Here is a 14,527-nt window from a genome sequence, read left to right on the forward strand (position 1 = left end):
AGGCCTGGCTCGCAGTCTCCGCTCTATTTCATCCCAAAGGTGTTCTATCTGGTTGAGATCAGGACTCTATGCAGGCCAGTCAAGTTCCTCCACCCCAAACTCGCTCATTCATGTCTTTATGGACCTTGCTTTGTGCACTGGTGCGCAGTCATGTTGGAACAGGAAGGGGCCATCCCGAAACTGTTCCCACAAAGTTGGGAGCATGAAATTGTCCAAAATGTCTTGGTATGCTGATGCTTTAAGATTTCCCTTCACTGGAACTAAGGGGCCAAGCTAAACCCCTGAAAAACAACCCCACACCATAATCCCCCTACACCAAATGATTTGGACAAGTCTCACAGCACATTGCTGTGAAGAGTCCATGTTTGTGGAGCTTTCTTAAAGCGCTTGTAAACTGTGGAAGAATTAAAAAAACCTGTAAGACAACAGCATAATGAGCTAGTATGAGCTACTTACATTAGAATTAAGCCCTCCAGTGGCGCCCGCTCACCGCTGAGACAGCTGACATCTTCCGCCGGTGTTTCTTCCAGGTTCGTGGGCTCCGGCCCGATAAGGGTGGTCACAAAACTAGGACATGCTACACATACCCCATGTGCTTGGGACAGATGTACATCTTCTGTAATCCCCTGCTCTGATAGCCAGGCCACTAGGGCATAAAGGAATGCTGGTACATGGCAACTAAACTCCTGTTTAAAGAACATGCCCGGCAGGCAGGTTTTAATTGCAGAAGATACCCACTATGTTTCTTCTGCAAAAAAGTGTCTTACTTGTGTAGCAGGTGCATTGCATATCCCGCATATGTCTGGCCAAGCTGGCCAAGGTTCTTCTGTGAGAGACAAAAGTGCCTGTCAGCATCTGAGGGAGATTTTTCCCCCTTCCCTTTTTTTTCTCTTCACTGACACACACAGACACACAGAGCTGTTCACTCTGTACCCTCCCCTGTGTCCCTATTGGCAGGAGGAGGAGAGCCAATCACAAGAGCAATTACAGGAGCAAATCAGAAGCACTTTAACAAACAGCAGCTGCAAATGATTCTGGTCCCCATCTAAAATGGCTCCATAGCTTTCTATGGAGACAGAACTACAAGAGCCAGCCTGCTCTGGGGGCAAAGGAACTAGAGACTCCATCTTGCTGATCTGAGGAGATTCTCAGACAACACAAGGCAAGGGAAGAGAGTGGACTTAGGGGAGAGGTGCTGTCTCCCAGGTCAGTCCACTGCATTGTTTCAGGCATCCACAGCCGGTCGGGGACATCCAGCCTGTGAGAGGGGGGTCCCAGGTGCATATCCAGATGCACCTGCATCGACGGTGAGAGGCATTCCAGTGTGAGTGGACAAGTCGGGTCACTAGAAGAGCCTGCCTGTTCCAGGACGTTCGTTTGGGCCTTGACTGCAGAATTGGGTAAGAGGGCATTTGCCCATTTGCAGGAAACAAGGACACTGCACACAAATAGAGTTGTATGGACACTATATACAGACATCATTGCTGTTAGTCACATTGCTGACACTTGTAGTGCCACAGGACACCAGGCCATTCAGATACAGAGCCACTATACAGACGCCATTGTCCTTTCGGTACAAACAAGGCCAAGGATAAATCCAAGGAAAAAACAAGCTTACCTTAGTGGTAAGTGGAGGCACATATATTCTGATGGATAGACGCCACTTGCTCCCATCTACAGCTGGCTATCGCAGTAAGAAGCATTGGAAGGCTAACAATAGGTACACACAAGGCCAAGGATAAATCCAAGGAAAAAAACAAGCTTAACTTACCGACCAGTGCGCAGACAACCAAATAACCTGTCTAACAGTATGCGTTAAAAGCAGGGGTTTAGTCTGCACACATTTGCAAATGCATGTGTAACCCACAGAGCCTCGTCAAGGCACCCTCGTATCTGTGGTACCTGACACCAACTTATAAGTGTCTCTCTTGTATCACTGGCATTGTCCTTTCACCTTGCTTAGGAAGATTCTGCATCCTTTACTTGATAATCCGGGCCAGTTGTGTTGTTTGGCCTTGCTATTCAGGAATTTAAGTGCACCGAGAGTGGCTAGCTTAAGATACAAGGTCTCATCCTTCTTTAAAGGGACTAGTGCCATATGGGCCCCCACACACATACTTGGGGCTCTGTATATGTAGTGGGTTTGCAGTACAGTTTACCTTGGGGCTTGATCCAGTGAATTTTGATTTGAATACAGTGTTTGTAGTTGGGCCTGTGGTGTCAGAAGACAGAAGAGAGAGGTCTGACATAAAGAGGGTCAGTCTTCTGCTCTCCTCCTGCCTGGACTCATAGAGCCAAATTTGAGTAGAGGTAACCAATCCAATATCAAGTGGCATATTGTGATTTATTTGCCATTTAAATGTGCCTCTGCTCTTGGGGACGTTCTCAGGTTTGGAATCCCCTGAAAGCAGCCTGAATATACTATTGAGCTATATTGCTCTTAAAGAGGAACCACAGTCTTTTCACATAATTTGTAATAAAAAACATCTTTGCCATTCTGACCTTACCTCCAACCACTTTGCATATTATTTTATATATACTGCGATTTTGTACTTGCCAAATATGCTGCAGAAATCTCCCTCCACTGAGTCTGGTTGCAACCATTTTAACTGTGGGCAGCTGAAGATGCTGCCCATTCACTTCCTGGATTTACACAGACACACAGAGGCACAAATCCAGCTCTGCAGCCCTGCAGCTCCCATTGGCCTTCCTATGACCCCCCTCCCTTCCTGGCAAACTCTCACAAGAGTGAGAGAGAGAGAGCTGTGCATGATGTCATAATCCCTAGGCTTTTTACCAAACAAGAAAGAGGAAGTGGGCTGTATAAAGTATTTACTAGCAGAAAAAAATGGTTTACTATCCAAAGTTAAAACAAGGGCAGAAGATTTAATAGATGGAAAGTTGAAAAAATGACTGAAGTTCCACTTTAATTTCAGTTATTGCTCTCCAGTTGATTACATGAATATATATACTGTTACCTCCATTCCCAGAAGTAGCCTATTAAGGGCAAACATGTTGGATAGAGATGGAAGCTGTGATGTGATGATCTATACTTGTTGATGATCTCTTGGTTGGATTACCCTCTCTATTGCCTAAATGTGTCCTAGTTGCTGTAAGTACATTATTTTAGCTTGTAATAAACCTTTTTGTAAATGTATTATGCAATGAGTGAGTCTTCCCTATGTTTAAAGCCTATACACACACCAAGATGAGAGCATCAAGCGGGGAGTGTTCAGGGCTGGGAAGCTAATTAGGAGGTTGCTGGATTGATCGATCAAGGATTACACACAGGAGGAATCCACATATCTGTTCACCTCATGTGATATATGACCTCTTATAACTTGAAGAGCATTGGGATCTGGTAAGCGGCACATTTAACCACTTGCTTACTGGGCACTTAAACCCCCCTCCTATCCAGACCAATTTTCAGCGCTGACGCACTTTGAGTGACAATTGCGCGGTCATACAACACTGTACCCATATGAAATTTTTATAATTTTTTCCCCACAAATAGAGCTTTCTTTTGGTGGTATTTGATCACCCCTGCAGTTTTTACTTTTTGTTAAAAAAATGTAAAAAACTGAATTTAAAAAAAAATAGATAGATAGATAGATATATACAGGGGCGTTGCTAGGTCTGCAAAAGATCTGGGGCTAGAGCCCATAGCAGCAGTCACCAACCTTTTTGCAGACCGGGGGGGGGGGGGGGGTGCGCCGGTGGTAAACAATTTTTCGCGGGCAAAGGCTGGTGTTGCGTTTCAATCCTCATGGCACCATGGTTGATATGGTGTCAGGGTGATCGAAGCACATTGTTTCTATTGTTACATTCTAATATATAATTAAGTGATTTAACTCACCATAATGCAGAATCAGTAGGAGCCCTGGGCGTGTCACTTGCCACATTTCCTGCCACCAGATGCAGCGTGTCACTTGCCACCGTCGCCTGTCACCAGATGCAGCTTTTTAACTTGCCACCGTCACCTGCCACTAGATGTGGGTTGTCACTTGCCACATCACCTGCCACCATTTGCAGATTGTTACTTGCCATGTCACCTGCCACCATTTGCAGATTGTCAGGTCACCTGCTACCATTTGCAGATTGTCACTTGCCACGTCACTTGCCACCATTTGCAGGTTGTGCATTTATACGTCACTTGCCACCATTTGCAGATTGTCACTTGCCACGTGACCTGCCATCATTTGCAGATTGTCACCTGCCACCATTTGCAGATTGTCACCCGCAACCATTTGCAGATTGTCACTTGCCACATCACCTGCCACCATTTGCAGATTGCCACGTCACCTGCCACCATTTGCATACTGTCACTTGCCACGTCACCTTCCACCATTTGCAGATTGCCACTTCACCTGCCACCATTTGCATACTGTCACTTGCCACGTCACCTACCACCATTTTCAGACTGTCACTTGCCACGTCACCTGCCACCATTTTCAGACTGTCACTTGCCACGTCACCTGCCACCATTTTCAGACTATCACTTGCCACGTCACCTGCCACCATTTGCAGACTGTTACTTGCCACGTCAACTGCCACCATTTGCAGACTGTCACTTGCCACATCACTTGTCACCATTTGCAGATTATCACAGAGTCATGATCCTGAGTCATTTTAGGGACGGGCCCATTACTAGGTAACATCGGCGCTAGTGCAGGGAAGCATTTGTTTTATTAAAACAGCAATCACAGATCATGCATGTGAGATGCTGCGGCAGTAACCAGGCAACAGAGACGCTGTAGTGCCGGGGGCCGCCGATGCCATGGAACTGCATGATGTTGGCGCCAGCCGGCGCCCGTGTGGGGGTAATTGTTTAGACTACCGCAGTCATTACCGGCCGCGCGTGCGTGATGCGCGGGCGGTGACCAGGCAACAGAGGTCGCTGCATTGTTGGGGCCGCCAATGTCATAGAAACGAATGACGCTGGCTGGCCCCGCCCATCGAGGCAGACTACATCCAATCGAGGGAGCTGGGGAGGAGGAGTAGATGTGGGCAGCGTGAATGATGTGAGACGAGAAGAACAGGAAGTGGAAAAAACGAAAGAAAGAGAGAGAAACACGGAGGGAAGAAAGGGGGAGACTCGGGGCTATTGGCTCCAGATTCGGGGCTACAGCCTCGATAGCCACCCCCTGGCGACGCCCCTGGATATATATATATATATATATATAGATAGATAGATAGAGATATATATATATATATATATTGTAATGGTGAGAGTCCCTGTCACTATGAAAATGGGGTTAAAGTGGACACAGGGTATGCACATTTGCTTGGTGCAAGGCTACAGAGCATAAATGTGGACTGGAGAAAACTGCTTTCGCAGCTTTCTCCAGATTTTGAGATCCACCAGCATATTGACTGGTCAGGTGTGTGTTGGGCTATTTGTAGACATCTGACCATAGTTCTGGGCTCCACCCTCCCGAGGAGTCCAGGCAAGCAAGGGAGAAGTGTGCATGTCTGCACAGGTCTGTCAGAGTAGACAGAGGGTCCAAGCCTGTGGGCTGGAAAAGGAAGCTGAAAAAGAGTGCTGAGGTACTGGGTGTACAGGAACTCTGTTATAGAGCCGAGAGGGCTGAAGCATAAGTCTGAGCAGCAGTGCCGCTAAAGAGAGCCAGGTGGCTTGGTATTTTTGATTGAACTTCCATTGTTGCTGTGGAAAGCTGAAACCCCTGTGTGGGCAACTCTTCTGTTATCGGACATTTTCTTTCTTTAATAAAAGTGGGCCTACAAGCCCTTAAAACTGCATATCTGGCATGGACTCAGCTCACTGGTAAGCTCTACCTTTAAGCTAAACCAACCCCCGATGTTACAAGTGGTGGAGAATGCGGGCAACAGACGGTGAAATCCGGGTCCTTGCTCCACAGTGAGTTCAAGTCAGTAACTATTGGCTGTGTGTGGAAGTACAGCCAGGCAAAAGGCATTGCGTGTTGCAGGTGGTGTACCTGTGAATGAAAAGTCAAATTTTTTTTTCTCTGCTATGAACTGTGTTTGTGTGCATGAGACAGCACAATCTGTGTGTGCACTGTGCAGGTGAGGAAAGCTTGCATGAAGTGAAAAGCAACTTGCTTTAAAGTGACAGTGCTTAATTTTTTTGCTGGAGGCCGCAAAAGTGCAGTGGAGTGACTGCGAATATGGAAAGTCCACCAGTGTTTGAATCGGCTGTGGACTGGTGCAAGCGGCACCTGGCAGCGCTGAACCAAGCTACAGAGGAAAGAAAGCCAACCTCAGTGTAAGGGGAGAGCGGCTGGATGTTCATAACTGGAAAAGGGGTGTTGTTGCCCCTGGCAACGCTCGTGCATGTATGCCAGAACGCTGTTTGCGGTGCAGCGAGTGGGGGCATGCTGTCTCCAAGTGCCCTTTGTCACAGCTTCCAGTACAAAGTGACATGGCCAGACAAAGGTCTGCAACAGTGTTTGGGAAGCCGATACATCATGTTGGAAAGAGCCAGGAAAGTTCTGCTGGGAGAGTGCGATCTCCCATGGCGACGAGAGTGAAAGTGGTGCCGGACAGGAGGAGCTGCAGAGGAGATTTGGCTCAGCGTCCCCGCAAAGAGGCTTGTGCATTCCAGCCAGCTGGGAATCACCAGAAGAGAAGCGCTCTGGGAAAAAATCGTCCAGTACCATGCCTGGAATGTGGCCAGCTGGGGCGTGGCATGTTTTCTTGTCCTAGGTTCTGGAATTCAGCTGGAGATAATATTGCTGAGAAAAAGTCTTTATCTGCGGGCCCAGATTCCTGTGAAAATATGTTTGCAGTCACCCCTAGCAACAAGAAGGAGTTTCCTGTTGTGTCGGCAGGTGGTGCTAAACAGTGGGAGATGCCTGCTGTAGTTTCATCCCGTGGCCACCAGGGGGAGTTGGCCAGTAAAAGTGCAGCAGAGGATTGGTTCATAAGACAACGTACTCAAATGAAGATGGTGACCCCAACTACTGCGGTGGGTAAGACTAACTTTAATGAAGTGATGGCTGGAACTGCTGATTTCCGGTATAAAAGGACTGGTTACAAGACTGTCCCTGATGATTTGAGAGTGACCCCAGTTAGTGGGGCCACTGAATGTGTTCTTGAGGGTGACTTGTCCCTGTGCAGTACCCTGTGCAGTGGGGAGGCAGGGGTTAAAGTCAAACCTGCACCTGTGTGTGCATCTCAAGAGGAAAATAGTGATGTGTCTAATGTCTGCCAGTCTCAAGTTGGCGGTGGGCTAGGACAGCCTGCAAGAGGTACAAATGCTGTCAATGTTGATGATTATGGAAAATTGCTGTTGGGAAACCCCCAGGTTCTTGCAGAGCAAAAGCTGTAATCAAAAATGGGCCATTGCTCATAGCAACTGGTGGTAAGACAGCACAGTTGTCCCTAGACATCTCTAGGGAACTTCATTTATTGGAGCCGGAGGTTGCCCTGGACAACTGCGATGTCACTCTGGTGGGACGGAGTGGTACTGTAACGTGTAATGGTAATGTGTTAGTACAAGCTGTTAGTACTAAAAATGTGCAGGTAAAAGGTGGGTTAACACAACCTCTGAAAAATGCAAAGGTGTGTGAGGTTTATGAAGCACCAGCCGAGCAAGGTGGTGAATATGGGGCATTGCAACCTACTATGCTAAAACACATATTGCCACAATCTGACATGATTTACAATGACTTGTGTAATGAGTCTGCAACTAAGCCAGTCTGTTCTTATGTGTCTCCTTGGGCGGATGGATCAGTGCTGAAGAGTACCGCTGCAGGGAGCACGCATACAACTGATTGGGATAGTTGGGGTAAAAATCTTATCTCCCTGATAGATGAGGTTTTTTTGCACAAAAATAAGGTGGACAAAGTTTCTCCTGTGCCAGCAGGAGGGACTGCAGAACAGCTTGTACCTGAGGGCGCAGTGGCTGCTGCAGGGGCTAACCCTCATGAGCAGGATGAACCAAATAAGGATGAGCGCACAGCAGAGACATTATCCGTGACCCACAAAACTGAGGTTGACATGGAGTGTCAAAGTGACGTTGTCACTGGTAATGTTCTGGAGCAGTTCGCTGATACTGAGCCTGAGAAGTTGGGTATGAGTCCAGCACCTGGCAGCGCTCTGGGTGAGCACCAGGCTGTGGTTACCTCCAGCTGGGAGGATGTTTGTTTGACAATTGCAACTTCTTAAGTCTCAGCAAATAAGTCTGTCTGCATTCCCAATGTAATGAAAGTCCCCAGAAAGGACTTGGATCTGGGATCAAGGGGCTGATCTGTAACCAAAGCATTAAAGGAGATGCTTAAACTTTGGGATGTACAGCCAATCTATATTGGGGTGTCTCCTCCACAGTCAGACGGCCTGGTACTGTGGAGTACCACTAGGTGGAGCACTAAATGGCAGGCTGTACAGAACAAAGGAGAACAAGACAGGAATGGTTTATTCTTGAAAGTATTACTCTTGTTAAAAGTTGCTTCTGGGTATGCTGCTGGGTTAATTCCTGAAAAAATGGTATATGGGAGATGCTTTGGAGAAATTAAAAATGAGTCCAAAATGTCTGAGGTTTCACCTTCTAACAGCCCGATGGGAAGCATTTCTGCGGCTATGGTCCAGGGTGGTGCTGGTCAGTTGTCGGTGAAGAGCGCATGTACTGCACCGGTGGACAAACCACGTGAGATGGAAGGGCCAAGCATGGACCAGAAAACAGCAGAAATCCTGACCGGGGCTCAGACAGAGGTGGTTAAAGAGACTGGGGTCACCAGTCCAATAATAGGTTTATGTGACAAACCTAATATGGTCCCTGAGACAGGGAAAGGGGTAAAAAGTGCAATAAGGTTGGTACGCGGATCAGACGAGAGCTCGCCTGTTCCGGTTTTGGATAGAAATCCAGGTGGTATTAAAGGTCAAGTGGTAGGACAGCTGTCTGCAGAGTGGGTGAACCCAGGGGAGGTGACATCCTGTGAGGTTCCCGTGGGTGATGGCAGCCCTCCGGTATGTGTGCCCCCTGCAGACTCTGCCCTAGCAAATACTGAAAAAAAAGGCATTGGTGACATGTGCAACATTGAGAGGTGTAATGTTGGTTTGAAAATGTCTGTCAATGATGAATCAAAGAATGTGTTAATGGTACATTATAATGTGGTGTCCAAAGGTACAGGTAAACCTGGTAAACAATTAGTGACTGCTGAGTCAGGTACCAGAAATAAGAGGGGTCCCGTTATAAACACCATAGAAATAGGCCCCCTACAGTCTCAGAACAGTAATGCTGAGAGAGGTTTTGGGAAACCAGGAAACTTGAAGCGTGGAGGCAAAAGAGTTGGTAAACCCAAGAGACCTATTGTGATGGGGAAAACGGGTACCAGTGAGGGAAAAGGTGATTACTCATCAGGTGTAGTGTCTGGAGGAGGTTCTCTACAGAATCAGGAAAATGAGTTGGAAGGAAGTAGCAAGAAAGGCAGGGGGCCAACAGAAAAGAAATGTGAGCTCAGGAACCCCAAGGACAGAGGAAGTAAGCTGAGTATAGGAAAATGTAGGACCCTGTTAAGATCCAGGGTGGGACGTACCTGGAAGCGCACCCGAAATAAAGGTTGGGCCTACGTGGCTGACAGCCAGCACAGAGGTGTCCCAACCATGACGGGTGCTGGTGTTCCTCCCTCCGGATCGAAACAAAGGGGGGGGATATGTAATGGTGAGAGTCCCTGTCACTATGAAAATGGGGTTAAAGTGGACACAGGGTATGCACATTTGCTTGGTGCAAGGCTACAGAGCATAAATGTGGACTGGAGAAAACTGCTTTCGCAGCTTTCTCCAGATTTTGAGATCCACCAGCATATTGACTGGTCAGGTGTGTGTTGGGCTATTTGTAGACACCTGACCATAGTTCTGGGCTCCACCCTCCCGAAGAGTCCAGGCAAGCAAGGGAGAAGTGTGCATGTCTGCACAGGTCTGTCAGAGTAGACAGAGGGTCCAAGCCTGTGGGCTGGAAAAGGAAGCTGAAAAAGAGTGCTGAGGTACTGGGTGTACAGGAACTCTGTTACAGAGCCGAGAGGGCTGAAGCATAAGTCTGAGCAGCAGTGCTGCTAAAGAGAGCCAGGTGGCTTGGTATTTTTGATTGAACTTCCATTGTTGCTGTGGAAAGCTGAAACCCCTGTGTGGGCAACTCTTCTGTTATCGGACATTTTCTTTCTTTAATAAAAGTGGGCCTACAAGCCCTTAAAACTGCATATCTGGCGTGAACTCAGCTCACTGGTAAGCTCTACCTTTAAGCTAAACCAACCCCCGATGTTACAATATGTATATATAGATATATCTATATATATAGATATATCTATATATACATATATACATAGTAGGTAAGGTTGAAAAAAGACACAAGTCCATCAAGTCCAACCTATGTGTGTGATTATATGTCAGTATTACATTGTATATCCCTGTATGTTGTGGTCATTCAGGTGCTTATCTAACAGTTTTTTGAAACTATCGATGCTCCCCGCTGAAACCACAGCCTGTGGAATGTGGAAGGGAATTCCACATCCTTGCCGCTCTTATGCCACGTACGCACGATCGCACATTCCGACAACAAAATCTATGTTTTTTTTCCAACGGATGTTGGCTCAAACTTGCCTTGCATACAACACGGTCACACAAATCTTGTCGGAAATTCCAATCACCAAGAACGCTGTGACATACAACACGTACAACGAGCCAAGAAAAATGAAGTTCAGTAGCCAGTGCGGCTCTTCTGCTTGATACACACGATCAGAATTTACGACAACGGATTTTGTTCCAAATCTCAAATTTTGTGTGTCGGAAATTCCGATGGAAAATGTTCTACCCACGGTCGGAATTTCCGACAACACGCTCCCATCGAACATTTCCCATCGGAAAATCCCACCGTGTTTACGCGGCATTACAGTAAAGAACCCTCTAAGCAGTTTAAGGTATAATTATTATTATTTTTATTTTTTTTAAAGGAATCCCAAACTTCCCTTATAATGCAGCTCACTGCACTGCACTGTCACACAGTGCACTGCGCTGTCACTTAGCAAATAATTGTTTTTTATGTGCCCTAGAGCTGACCCGCTTTTATTTAGTGCAGAAAAATGCTGGTCACTGCAGTTGTGTTAACGAGCCCTTAGGCTCCTTGCACATAGGGCGGTCTAGCTTCAGTGTATCTCTCCAGCTGTTTTAGGCCTTGTACACATTGACCTTAAAGCATACCTCCCAACTTTTTAACTTCAGAATGAGGGACACTGTAAGACTGAAACGAACTGCGGCGCGTGTAGCGCCCCACTGCAAAATGTGGGTGTGGCCAAACTCTTAACAATGGGAGGGGCTTAAAGGATGTGGTTAAACAAAACAGAACAAATCCTCCCCGGCCCCGCTCCCGTCACAAATCTTCTTCCCTCTCCCTTAGCATAAGTCCTCCTCCACCCTCTCCAAATCCCCAGTCCCCACACAATTCCCCGTTCTTCCCTATTCTAGCACTTATCCCCATGCCCCTCAGTTCCCTCTCACAGCACAAATCCCCCAGTACCCCTCTCAGAATAAATACTCTTCCACCCCCCTAATCCTCCGTCCCAGCACATGAAAGATATTTTGCCTTTTACATCAGGCCAGGTTAAAATAACCCAGCACAGAATTCTCCCTTACATCAGAGTCTGCAGGGTTCCCCTTTACAGTGTAAGGGAAACCTCTGCGGACCCTGATGTAAAGGGGAACCTCTGTGGACCCTGATGTAAAGGGGAACCTCTGTGGACCCTGATGTAAAGGGTAACCTCTGTGGACCCTGATGTAAAGGGTAACCTCTGCGGACCCTGATGTAAAGGGTAACCTCTGCGGACCCTGATGTAAAGGGTAACCTCTGCGGACCCTGATGTAAAGGGTAACCTCTGCGGACCCTGATGTAAAGGGTAACCTCTGCGGACCCTGATGTAAAGGGTAACCTCTGCGGACCCTGATGTAAAGGGTAACCTCTGTGGACCCTGATGTAAAGGGTAACCTCTGCGGACCCTGATGTAAAGGGTAACCTCTGCGGACCCTGATGTAAAGGGTAACCTCTGCGGACCATGATGTAAAGGGGAACCTCTGCGGACCATGATGTAAAGGGGAACCTCTGAGGATCCTGATGCAAAGGGGAACCTCTGCAGACTGTGATTTAAGGGGGAATGATGTGGACTCTGGTGTAAAGAGGAACTCTGATGTAAGGTGGTCTCTGGTCACCAGAGCCCCCCCTGCATCAGGATCTGGCAGTACAGTCAGTGTCAGTAGTGTCTAGTCTATGCAGTGCACAGTATATGTGTTCCTGTATCCAAGCCCTCCTCCTGTCGGTGTACACAGCCCCCCCCCTTACCTGCTGAGCCTCTTCATCCTTTTGGTGTCACAGTCCGGTCCAGTTGCCCCCCGTATCCTCAGGTTCTGCAGGCGGCACTCTGTCCAGCTGATCGGCACCAAAGCTGTCACGTTCTCTGGCCTCAGGCTCGGCTCATTCTCATCCCTGGGCAGTGGGGGGTGGAGCGGGATGGCAGCAGACAGTGTGCAGCACGTCTCTCAGGGCCAACACTGGGCTGTGCTCATGAGGGAAGGAAGAGGGAACCGAGTGGACACACAGCTCTAAACTGTTGTCACTCCTGTTCTCAGGTCTTCCCCCATCCTGTACTCTCAGCAACTCCTGCAAGCAGGCGGCTAGTGCTCCCCTGCTGAGCGAGTCACTGGAGCCCAGTGCCGGAATTTGTTCCAGCACAGGGCTCCATTCCCGGGACTCAGACCTGATTCGTCTGGGACATACATCAATTTCCGTGACGGCCCTGGCGAATCAGGGATGGTTGGGAGGTACTGTATGCTTAAAGTGTAACTAAAGTAATACTTTTTTATTTCGTTTTGAATAGAGTGGAGATGGATTAGAACAACTATTAGTTCTTAGTTCTTTAGTTCTTTATTGCTGTCTGTGTCCCCATTAAGGGTATTCACATGCTCTATTTTTACGGTTTACCATTATCACTGAAAGTAAAGGAAAAGAAAATCCCAAATTTTGGGTTGTCCCCAGAAAAGTAATAGAGGAGAAATCTTCCAATGAGGACACTAATTCTGATGCCCTGGGGGTCCCCAAAGAAGTCCCTTAATTTCTTCTCACTTCCTGTTTGGCTATTGGACAGGAGGTGAAGGGAAATCTCCACAATGGGACACAGAGGATGAAAAAAAAATCTGACAAGGATTATTTAAAACCATCCCTTGCTCTATCCAAAATGAAAAAAAAAGCTTTGCCTACAGTTCTACTTTAAGCCCTGGTTCACTCCAGTGCGGCTTTCAAACCACGCGTTTTCAAAGCCATAGATCGGTGCAATTTGGATGTGCAATTTCATTGAGACTTTCAACTTCATTTAACAGAAGTCAATGCAAGTTGCAATGAAATTGCAGAAACATAGTCAAGGAACCCAGTTGCTGTGAGTTGATTCACAATTTGAATGGTTCCATTGCCGTAAATAGGGTGTGAATTGTCATGTGATTTTGAACTGTCAAATCTCATAACAAGTTGCACTGGTGTGAACCAGGGCTAAATGCTGCAGCCTATAAAAGCACCTCTATGTAGCCCAAGTGTCCATGCAAACATCAGCATTTGTGTACAGGTGTATTAGAAGAGCGTTTACAGGCTGAAAAAAAAGGAGCTGGGAAGCAGAAAATATGCTTGACATGCCTAAGCATGTCTAAACGCATCTAAGCGCACCAAAACATTAGGCAAATCTAGCGTTTGGGTGTTAATGCATTCCAGTGGCTGGAATAAATTGAATTAATATTCTGGCCAATGAAATCCATTAATGCTCAAACGATTGTTGTTAATGTTATGTGTGATGTTAATGCAATACAAGGCTTTAGGCATTTTTTTTAACCATTTGCCGACTGCAATAGGTATATATACTTATCGGTTAGCAAGTGGTTTACCGGGATTATGGCTGAAGATAAATTTATACAGCCGGCGGCTGGCTTTCTCATGAAAACGGTCCAAGTGGCTCATGGGTTACTAGAATGCTTTCAGAAGCAGTGGTAGGGGACGGTTTCTGCCGGTTCGCCCGCGAAACTAATCAGCGGTGCCGCTGGCTTGTCACACAGGCAATTAAATAGTAGATCCACTTTGAGTCTATGGCCTTGGAGGGCTGGAGCGAAGTCATTACGTCACTTCCATTGGAGGCAGGAAGTAAACAAGTTTTTTCTTGATCTTTTGCTTATAAAGGTAAAGAAGAGATTTTAAGTCTTTTTGACCCCAGATCTCTCCAAAAAGAGGACCTGCCATCTTTATTTATATTACAAGGAATGTTTACATTCCTTGTAATAGGAATAAAAATGATCAACTAAAAAAGAAATTAAAGGGACAGTTTAAAAATAAAAAGTAAAATAAATAAGCAAAAAAAAAAAACAATTTAACCACTTGCCACCAGATCACATACCTGTACGTCATTGGCTTCAAGTGGTTGTAAGAATAAAAGTTATCAAAATGAAAATTAAAGAGACAGTGTAAAAATAAAAAGTAAAATAAATAAGAAAAAAAACAAACATTTAAAGTGCCCCCATCGCTCCATGC

This window comes from Aquarana catesbeiana, linkage group LG02, assembly GCF_042186555.1.
Source record: "Aquarana catesbeiana isolate 2022-GZ linkage group LG02, ASM4218655v1, whole genome shotgun sequence".
In the NCBI taxonomy this organism is placed as follows: Eukaryota; Metazoa; Chordata; class Amphibia; order Anura; family Ranidae; genus Aquarana; species Aquarana catesbeiana.